Raw genomic sequence first — 10617 nt, forward strand, 5'->3', positions numbered from 1 at the left:
ATTAGTTGTAACACTTTTATTTCAGTGATTGCTTTAGGGTTATAGTATATACATCTTTAACATACCCGTCTACATTCAAGTGATATACCACATGACGTACAGTTTAAGAACCTTACAATGAAAAACTTCTGTTTCTCTCTTCTTGCCTTTGTGCTGTTGGGGCCTCACATTCTACATCTACATATGCTATAAGCTTCACACTTACTATTTTGCTTAAAGAGTCAATTATCTTTTCAAGAGATTTAAAGATAAATATTCTAAATACCCCAATTAAAAGGCAGAACTTGTCAGATTGGATAAAAAAAACAAGTTCCAACTATATGCTACCAACAAAAACCACATGTTGAAAATAAAGGACAGATTAAAAGGGTAGGCTTCCCTGGTGGCGCAGTGGTTGAGAGTCCGCCTGCCAATGCAGGGGACACGGGTTCGTGCCCCGGTGTGGGAAGATCCCACATTCCATGGAGCAGCTGGGCCCGTGAGCCATGGCCGCTGAGCCTGCGCGTCCAGAGCCTGTGCTCCACAACGGGAGAGGCCACAACAGTGAGAGGCCCGCGTACCGCAAAAAATAAAAAATAAAAATAAAAAGTAAAAGGGTAGAAAAAGATATATTAACACCAATCAGAAGAAAGCAGGAGTGACTATATTAATAGCAGGCAAAATGGTACAGATGAACCGGTTTGCAAGGCAGAAATAGAGACACAGGGCTTCCCTGGTGGCGCAGTGGTTGAGAGTCCGCCTGCCGATGCAGGGGACACGGGTTCGTGCCCCGATCCCGGAAGATCCCACATGCTGCGGAGCGGCTGGGCCCGCGAGCCATGGCCGCGGAGCCTGTGTGTCCGGAGCCTGTGCTCCGCAACGGGAGAGGCCACAGCAGTGAGAGGCCCGCGTACAGCAAAAAAAAAAAAAAAAAAAAAAGAAATAGAGACACAGATGTAGAGAGCAAATGTATGGACACCAAGGGGGGAAAGCAGCATGGGGGGGAGATGAATTGGGAGATTGGGATTGACATATATACACTAATATGTATAAAATAGATAACTAATATGAACCTTCTGTATAGCACAGGGAACTCCACTTCGCTGTACAGTAGAAACTAACAACGTTGTAAGACAACTATACCCCAATAAAAAAAAGTTAAGAAAATCAGGCAAAGTAGATTTCAGAGCAATCCCTTTATCAGGGATAAAGATTATTTCATAATGCTAAAGGAGTCTATTCAGCACGAGGACACAAAAATCCTAAATGCTTGTTCACCTAATAACAGCTTCAAAATACTTGAAGTAAAAACTGATAAGGAGAAATTGACAAATCTACAATTATAGTTGGAGATTTGAAAACCTCTTTCAATGTTTGATAGAATAAGAAGACAGATTTTAGAGCTAGATTATGTGTAGGCTCAATTTTAATGAAAGACTTAACAGGAAAAAATCTTAGGATATAGAAGATTTGAACAAGACTATCAACCAACTTGATGAAAATGACATTTATAGAACATAGCCATACCCAACAACTGTAGAGTACACATTCTTTTCAAGAACACATGGAATGTGTACCAAGATAGACCACATTCTGAGCCATGAAACAAGTCTCCATAACATAAAAGGATTCAAGTCATGCAAAGTATGTTCTCTTGACCACAGTGGAAATAAATTAGAAATCAATAACAGATATCTGGGAAAACCTCAAATAGTTGGAAACTAAATAGCACTTTTAAAAGATTAGATAATTTCTAAATCATGTGTCTGGGGGATAAGAGGAAATGGATCGGAGAACAGAAAGGGATGTATCAGAATGTAGTGGAGTGATTTTTATGAAGACTGGAACTCATCCTGCCTTTGATGTCTCCCCTCTGCAACCCATTCTTCATATTGATAACAGCATGATCCTTCTAAAATTAAATCTGATGATCACTTCTGTTTAGTGGCTGTACATCACTCACAAATTTAAGTCCAAAATCTTTGCAACACAGTTTCTGTTCATCCCTCTAACCTCACTTTTCACTGTCTTACTTCTAACTTCTTAGTACATTCTTTTGTTGCGTCTATTATACCATTTCTTTGCTTCTCTTTCTCCACCACTAGGCTAGACAACAAGATACGTGTCTTCTTCATTTTTGTATCTCAGTGTCTAGCATGGTATTGGGCACAGGGCATGCTTCTAAAAAAGTTACTTCAATGAATATAATGAGTTTATTAAATATTATTTTCTTTGTCCTCTCCAAAAAAATTAGTTCTTGCAAAATAAGGAAATTGCTTTCTTTTTGTAATCAGAAGCTTTTTTTCCCCAGAGAGTCCATTAAAACTCAGCCTAGGCACGACCCAGCTCTAAAATTTCAAAGATCTTAAGGCGGTGATTTTCAATCCCTTCAAAGTAGTAAGACCCTGTCATTTTCTGTTTCTGCATTTGTGTCTCACTATCTCATCTCTTGCTGAAATGTTCTTTTTAATGAATAGCTTGATAAATTGCTAAGCAGTTTTCATCAGACCCATTAGGACAGTGGTAAGTATCCATTTGTGGAACGTGGACATTCAAGAAGTCTGATCCAGTATTTAGAAAAATCATTCCTGAGCTCAGAGTTGGCTCAAACTGGCACCTTCTGGCATTTGCTTGTGGGTGGGGAACGTGGAATGCTTTGAAAGCTGAATGGATTTGTCAAGTTTTAAAACTCCCTTGTGGCTAAAGGAAAACAGCATTCATTGTTTAAAAACACCATTGTTTGTTTTTTCTGCTTTTCTGTTCTTTGGAACCTGAATCTGCAAAAACGTTCACACCCAGCATTTTGCTTCATGCACCTCTTCTACTACATTTCTAGAGGACATGAATGGCATGGAAACCTTTTTTTGTGATTACAGTGTTCAGAGCAAATTGAAAAACTCCGTTTTAATGCTCATACTGAATTTTATGGGAAAAGACACTATAGCTGTCATTATAGGCAGAGAGTAGAGCTGATAGGAGCCTGAGTCCTGGAACCAGACCTCAAGGCTCAAATCCCTGTTTTTCCACTTCTTGGCTGTGTGGCCTTGGGCAAGGTATTGAACGTCTCTGTGCTACCTCAATGTCCTCCTCTACTCCATAGGAATAAAAGAATCTACATCATAGGATTGTTTGAAAAAATAAGTGGGTTGATAGATGCAGAACGCCTGAAAGGGTAACGGGCACAGAGAAAGTGAACAATAAATTCTAGTTGCAGCTGTTGTCAATGGTATCCGTGTCATTATCAGCAGCATTAAGCAACTGAATATAAAGTTCCCATATCTGATTCTTAAACCACAGCAATTCTACAGCTGTGATTCTAGGTGATACCACCTTGGTAGCCAGATTATTATTATTATTTTTATTTTATTTTATTTTATTTATTTATTTATTTGCGGTATGTGGGCCTCTCACTGTTGTGGCCTCTCCCGTTGCGGAGCACAGGCTCCGGACGCACAGGCTCAGCGGCCATGGCTCACGGGCCCAGCCGCTCCGCGGCATGTGGGAATCTTCCCGGACTGGGGCATGAACCTGCGTCCCCTGCATCGGCAGGCGGAATCTCAACCACTGCGCCACCAGGGAAGCCCCAAATTATTTTATTAGTGTGAACCCATCACTGCCTGATCGCACAGAGCAGAGTGTCGCCCACGGAGAAGGTCATTCTAGGCCGTGAAAGGTACTATCCGGACGCTTCACCCTGTGTTTCAAATCTCTCCTCTCTAGTTCCACTGCCGTTATTTCTCATCCACATTAAACCAACAGCTCCCCACTTCTGATCTTTTCACCCATTAACCGCCCTCCTTTCCATGCCCTTCCCCCACCCATCCGTTTTCTCCACAGAAGGCAGAGTGATCTTTCTAATATCATCTCCTCTTTGACCTCACTCGCTTGCTTTAAAAAACCCTCCATGACAAGCTTTGACACAATGTAAGGCCTGCCATCCTTGGGTGAAGCACAAGGGCCTTTGGGATCTGACCACAGCAAACCTCTCCACCCTTCTCTCTCACCACGCATCCCCTCGTTCAGGGGCCCTGATGAAGTTTGTACTTCCCCACCCACCTTACTCTCATCACTGCTCTCACTGCCTGGAATACTCATGCCCTTCACCTGGATGGACTTACTTGTCCATCAGGATTTACCTGTGGCTGGTGTCCTGTTCTTCCAGTCCCTTCCCTCAAGTTTGGATTTAGAGCCTCCAGAGTTTAAGCTCCTTGAGGCAAGGACCATGTCAGTGCACTAGGTTACACCTAATTGCCTGGCACTTAATACGTTTATTAATTATATGTTGAATTAGTTACCCTCCGTTCAGGGCTCTTGTAGGTCTCTATGCCTATAGGCCTAGCATAACACTTAACTCATTATTATCACCATTATCATGGGTTTATTTGTCTGCATTAGACTGTGAGCTTCACACACGAGGTTGGGTCCTTGTCTTATACATCATTGTGTCCCCAGCTTCCAGCATAGTGCCTGCCATGAAACAGGAACTCAGCAAGTTCTGAAAGAATGAATGGTATCCATGTACTGTTAATCTCAGTTTTGAAGTTTCTCCAAATTCTGAAGCAATGGGATTTATGGACCCCTCTTGGCAGTTCTTGGGTGTTATCCCAATGATACCACTGACATTTTAAGCAAAAGTTTGTACATATGTATATTTTTCTGGGTGGTGGGGTCATAGCCTTCATCAGATTCTCAGAGGGGTTTCTGATTCCCCTCAAAGGTAGGAATCTATGTCCTAAAGAGTTATATGTAAAAACCAGTTGTGAAATAAAATGTTTGCAAGGAATCAAAACTACAATGTGTGTACTACCTCACACCGGTCAGAATGGCCATCTTTTTCTTTCCTTTTCTTTTCTTTTTTTAATTTATTATTTAGGCTCTGCCGGGTCTTAGTTGCAGCATGCGGACTTAGTTGCGGCATGCATGTGGGATCTAGTTCCCCGACCAGGGAATGAACCTGGGCCCCCTGCACTGGGAGTGCAGAGTCTTACCCACTAGACCACCAGGGAGGTCCCCAGAATGGCCATCTTTAAAAAGTCTACAAATAACAAATTCTGGAAAGAGTGTGGAGGAAAATGGAACTCTCCTACACTGTTGGTGGGAATGTAAATTGGTGCAGCCACTATGGAAAACGGTATGGAGGTTCCTCAAAAAACTAAAAATAGAGTTGCCATATGATCCAGCAATTCATCTCCTGGCCATATATCTGGGCAATACTATAACTCAAAAAGATACATGCACCTGTATGTTCATAGCAGCACTATTCACAATAGCCCCAAGACATGGAAACAACTTAACCATCCATCAAAAGATGAATGGATAAAGAAGATGTGGTGTGTGTGTGTGTGTGTGTATATATATATATATATATATATATATACACACACACACACACACATATGAATATTACTCAGCCATAAGTAAGAATGAAAATACCATTTGCAGCAACATGGACGGACCTAGAGATTACCATATTAAGTGAAGTAAGTCAGAAAGAGTCAAATACCATATGATATCACTTATATGTGAAATCTAAAATATGACGCAAATGAACTGATCTGTGAAAGAGAAACAGACTCACAGATACAGAGAACAGACTTGTGGTTGCCAAGGGGGAGGGATGGATTAGGAGTTTGGGGTTAGCAGATGCAAACTCTTATATACAGGATGGATAAACAACGAGGTCCTACTGTATAGCACGGGGAACTGTATTCAATATCCTGTGATAAACCATAATGGAAAAATTTGATAAAGCATGTGCGTATTTATATATAACTGAATCGCTTTGCTGTACAGCAGAAATTAACACAACACTGTAAATCAACTATACTTGAATAAATTTTTTTTTAAAAAAGGAAAGAAAGAAAGAAAAAGCATGCACGCACAAAAGATGTTTCCAAGGTAGTCTGATGAATAAGCCCATGTGGCCCGAGGAGGTAGACTTGTGTCTCTACAGCCCCACCGCCTCAAGCAGTCTCCCTGCTGCTGGACGGTGGAGGCTCCACCTGGCTGCAGCGGCTGTTTCTTGCCACGTGGATATCCACCTGAAAGCCCCCTCCCACACACCTGTAGGAATAGTTTGAGACTCATTTGCAGGACCTTCTCGGTTCTGGAAGCATCAAGGATTTCAGCCCCGGGACCAGCACCACTCAGTGTTTCACCTCAGCATTCAGAGAGGAGAGGCCTTTCTGTTCAAAGCTGAGAACCTCCCTTGATCCACTTTGGCTAGACATTTTCTCTGGCTTCCATCAATAGACTCGGAATTTTTTTTCTGACCTAGACCCACACAAACAAGAGACTAGAGCTTCTCTAATAAGCTAAGGAAAAAGCACATTTTAAAAATAACTTGAACAAATGAATTCATTCTGGTTAAAGCAACCCAGCTACATAACATAAACTAGGGTTTCGCAACAGCAGGTCCTAAAAACATAAACAACCCCAGAGTCCACGTGAGCCAAGCCATTTGCTGAACAGAAAGAGTCCCTGGCCTAAATTCTTCCAGAATAAAAAATACCTTATAAAAGTAGGAGTCGATGGCCATGATGTGAAAAAAAAAAAAGGGAGGGGGGAGGTGGGAGTGGTGGGAAAATGAGAAAGTCTCATGACTAGATACTCAAAATGCCAGCTTTCACAACCAAAAGCTAGAATGATGAGGGATTGGGGGACAGGGGGTGAGTACAGCCTGTGCCTCAGGCCCTTGCTCAGACCCTGCCAGGACCCTGCCTTCCCTAGGGAAAGTCAGAGGCTACTCACTCTCATGAAGTCAGAGGAAGACCCTGCAGGTTTTACCATGTGTTCTGTTGACAAGATAATGGTTCCACTGAAACTGTAATAACATACTGGTCAAAGAAGCCCATACTTTTTTTTTTTTTTTTTTAGCCCATCCTTTTATAGTAACTTCATTCCCAGCCTGAGTTTTTCGAGCATCATAATAATATGTTCTTTCTAACGAGACCCATACTGTTCTAATGAACGTATGCAGAGTTTCATCTCTGTTCTAGAACAATACTTGCTATAAATAATAAATATAGTGATCATCATTTTATATTTGAATAGCTCCCCTTCCAAAAAGAAAAAAAAAGTACTTTCTCTTTTCTTATTAGTAGTGAGGTCCTTTCTATGCTGGGAGCACTGTGCTAGAATCCACATCTTAGAACAGACAGAACTTGGAGAAATTCAGAGAGAGGGCACAGGAATCATTTTTAAAGACTAGAAAATGCAATTTATGGAAAAGGGTTAAAGAACTTGCTATTATTTGCAGTAAAAATACTATACTTAATAATACTTATACTATACTATATTGCAGTAAAACTTAATACTATATTTGCAGTAAAGCTTAATACTATATTTGCAGTAAAACAATACTATATAATACTTATACTATATACTTAAAACTATATTTCAAAACTTAATACTATATTTTCAGTATAACTTAATACTATAAAACTTAATACTATATCTTTAATATATATTAAAGAACTTGCTATTATTTGCAGTAAAACTTAATACTAATACTATAAGTAAAACTTAATACTATATACTATACTATACTTAAAACTTAATACTTAATACTATATTAAAACTTAAAACTAAATACTATATTTGCAGTAAAACTTAATACTATATTCAGGTATACAAAGGATCGTGGTCAAATAAGCCACATTTATTGAGTAATGGCTACGTGCCAATTTCTCATTTAACCCTCACAACGACCTTGGAGATAGAGTATCCCCAAGGTCCACCACAAGGACACTGAAACTTAGATTAAATGATTGTCCAAATGTGATAGACATTTCTCACAACTATTCTGCTTTTTTCTCTCTCTCGCTTTTTTCTACCGAGGAGTTGGATAGTACTTTCCCCTTCCGTGGAACTCAGGCATGACCACCCCAATGGCCAATGAAATTTGAGCCAGAGACATGTGTCGATGATTTCAGATGGAAGGTAAGAAAACTGCTGTGAGCTTTGCCTCCTTTTCACTCTGCCACAGTGACCATTCATGTTCTGGAAAGTGGCCACTCCCCAGCCTTGGTCCTGCAGTGGGAGCCACGGGAGCAGAGTCCCCCACCCACTCCCATCCACCCAACATGAGCATGGTGCATGAGCGAGACATTCACCTTACAGTTTTAAGCCACCGACTTTGGAAGATTGTTTCTGCAGCAAAACCTGTTAGTCACCCAGCTGGCTAGAACTTGACCTGCCTCTATTGCCCACAACTTATTTTAACTAACATGCTGTGCTATCTTCCACGTAGAGAATGATGGTTGTGTCTTCTACCTGGTGTAGGAGAAGGAAAAAACTGTCATTATCTCCAATGACAGGAATTGAGATTCCCCAGGGCACAGTCAAGACTGACAGATAAAGAGAAGTGAGGATAATCAGGAGAACTTCTATTTTTTTTTTAACATCTTTATTGGAGTATAATTGCTTTACAATGGTGTGTTAGTTTCTGCTTTATAACAAAGTGAATGTTATACCTATACATATGTTCCCATATCTCTTCCCTCTTGTGTCTCCCTCCCGCCCACTCTCCCTATCCCACCCCTCTAGGCAGTCACAAAGCACCGAGCTGATCTCCCTGTGCAATGCAGCTGCTTCCCACTAGCTATCTAATGGACATATATACACTACCAAACGTAAAATAGGGGAACTTCTATTGACGATTTACTCAGAAGAGAAAAACAGTTACATGTTTTGATGTATTGTCTCCCAGGCATGTTGGATGAACACTTTGCATAGATTTTCACAAAGAAAACTCTACTTAAGGGAAATTTTCATAATAGAATTTCTGGCTTGGATTGTTTACTCTGCTTCACGGTCTCTCTCTGGTTTAGCCTATTTTCTTACAGACCTCACAACGATAACCTTCTCCCTTACTAATCAGCCCACAATATGGTCTTCATTTCCAGTCTACCAGGAACCCAAGGATCCTGGTTAGATCTCCCCCAAATCAGAGCCTGAGACAAGGACTCGAGGGCAGTCAGTTTATTTGGGAGGTGATTGCAAGCAGGAGTGAGAGAGCAGGCTGACTGAAAGAAGAAAGAGGAAAGACCAATGTAAAGCTGACTCATACCTACCAGTCAAGGTCATGGTGACGATAAGAGGAGCTCATATAATTGAAAATGCCCAGCACAGCTCCCAGCACATAATAGGCACTCAATAAATGTGAATCCCCTGCCCTCCATCTCCTGTGAAAGTTCTGGGGCTGTACTAGACGCTGAGGCAAACAGCTCTAAGTTCCTTCCAACTCTTCACTTGTGCTTTCCTTTGGGTTTCTGGTGAGGACTCTACCCCCAATTTGAGTAGCAGTGAGGAACCACTTCATGTGAAAACCTGATTTAACATCTGCTGAGATAAACAGAAAAGAACGCAGGAAAGCGAAAAGCCAAGGAAAGGGAATGAAAGTGTAATTCAGTTTTATAAAAAAGGAGATTTGTTCTTCTGGAACGTTGGGTGGAAATCTTGCTGAGTGACCTAGCTGTCATAAATCCTCTCTGGAACAAAGTAACAAAGGAAGGAAGGGAAAGAAAGAAAGGAGGAAGGGAAGAGGGAGGGATAAGGGGGAGGGAAGAAGGAAAGAATAAATAAAAGAAAGAAGGAAGGAAATTATCCAGCAGGGACTCTGCTGAGAATTAGACCATAAGACTCAGGGACAGTTTAAAATGAAACTTTCCTGAAAACCTTTCAGAGAGATGTGTTTCCTCAGAAGAGCATCATCAGGACTGTTCAATGCCCAGGGCAAGTCTCTTTCATATAATTGGACATGAAACACTATCACATTTGAGGTTGGCTGGAGGCCATTCAGAAATTAAATAATTATTCAACCCAAGGGGCTTTCCAAATGATAGTGTAGCTCCTTAGGAGGAAATTAATATTGAACAGTGTATCATATCTAATTGGAATCTTGAGGAAATAGGGTCCTGAGTAGGTAAAACATCTGGGGGCTAATGTAGGGCAGAATGAGTGATGTCCTCAGTTTTGTGTTTTGCCTTAATTGTGATGTAAAAAAGGAAAATCTTGTTTATTTTTTATGCCAGGAGGGCAGGGGTTGGTTGGGAGAAGTTCCTCCATGCACCTTCCGTTTGACAGTAGAAAATTTACTTCTTTCAGTTCTTTGCACAGATATGCAAGGAGAGCTGAATAGTCACAAATGGCTTCTTGGTTTGCCATGCAAGGCAGTTGGGAGTTAAGACTGACTTATCAGCCATGGTAGTGGGTAGGCACTGAACACAAAGGTACTGTAGTGATTTCCCCGCTTCAAGAGAAAGTCTATTTGAGACTCTTTCTATGTTCCTGTTTGGAAGAGGGAAGGGGGTTGTGATCAAGTTTGAAGCATCCATGACACAGCAGCCTCTTCTCTATCTTCCTATGCCCTTTTGCATGAATTACTGTAAGAGCACAACTTCCCAAATCCACTGAGCACACAACGGTCTGATTTACCCTCTTGAGAAAGGTCCTCAAATCTTACTCTTAAATTGACTTTGGGGATCCAGACTGTGTACGGTGTCTTCAGATAAGACTACATTAGATGCTGGTGTTCCTGGCAACTCTCCCTCCTTGGATCATATCTAAGCTGACCTGTTTAATGGTGAGACAGTTCCTCTCAATTACTCAAAGTGCTGAGGCCAACCACAAGTGTAC

Source organism: Mesoplodon densirostris, chromosome 6 (genome assembly GCF_025265405.1).
Source record: "Mesoplodon densirostris isolate mMesDen1 chromosome 6, mMesDen1 primary haplotype, whole genome shotgun sequence".
NCBI lineage: Eukaryota > Metazoa > Chordata > Mammalia > Artiodactyla > Ziphiidae > Mesoplodon > Mesoplodon densirostris.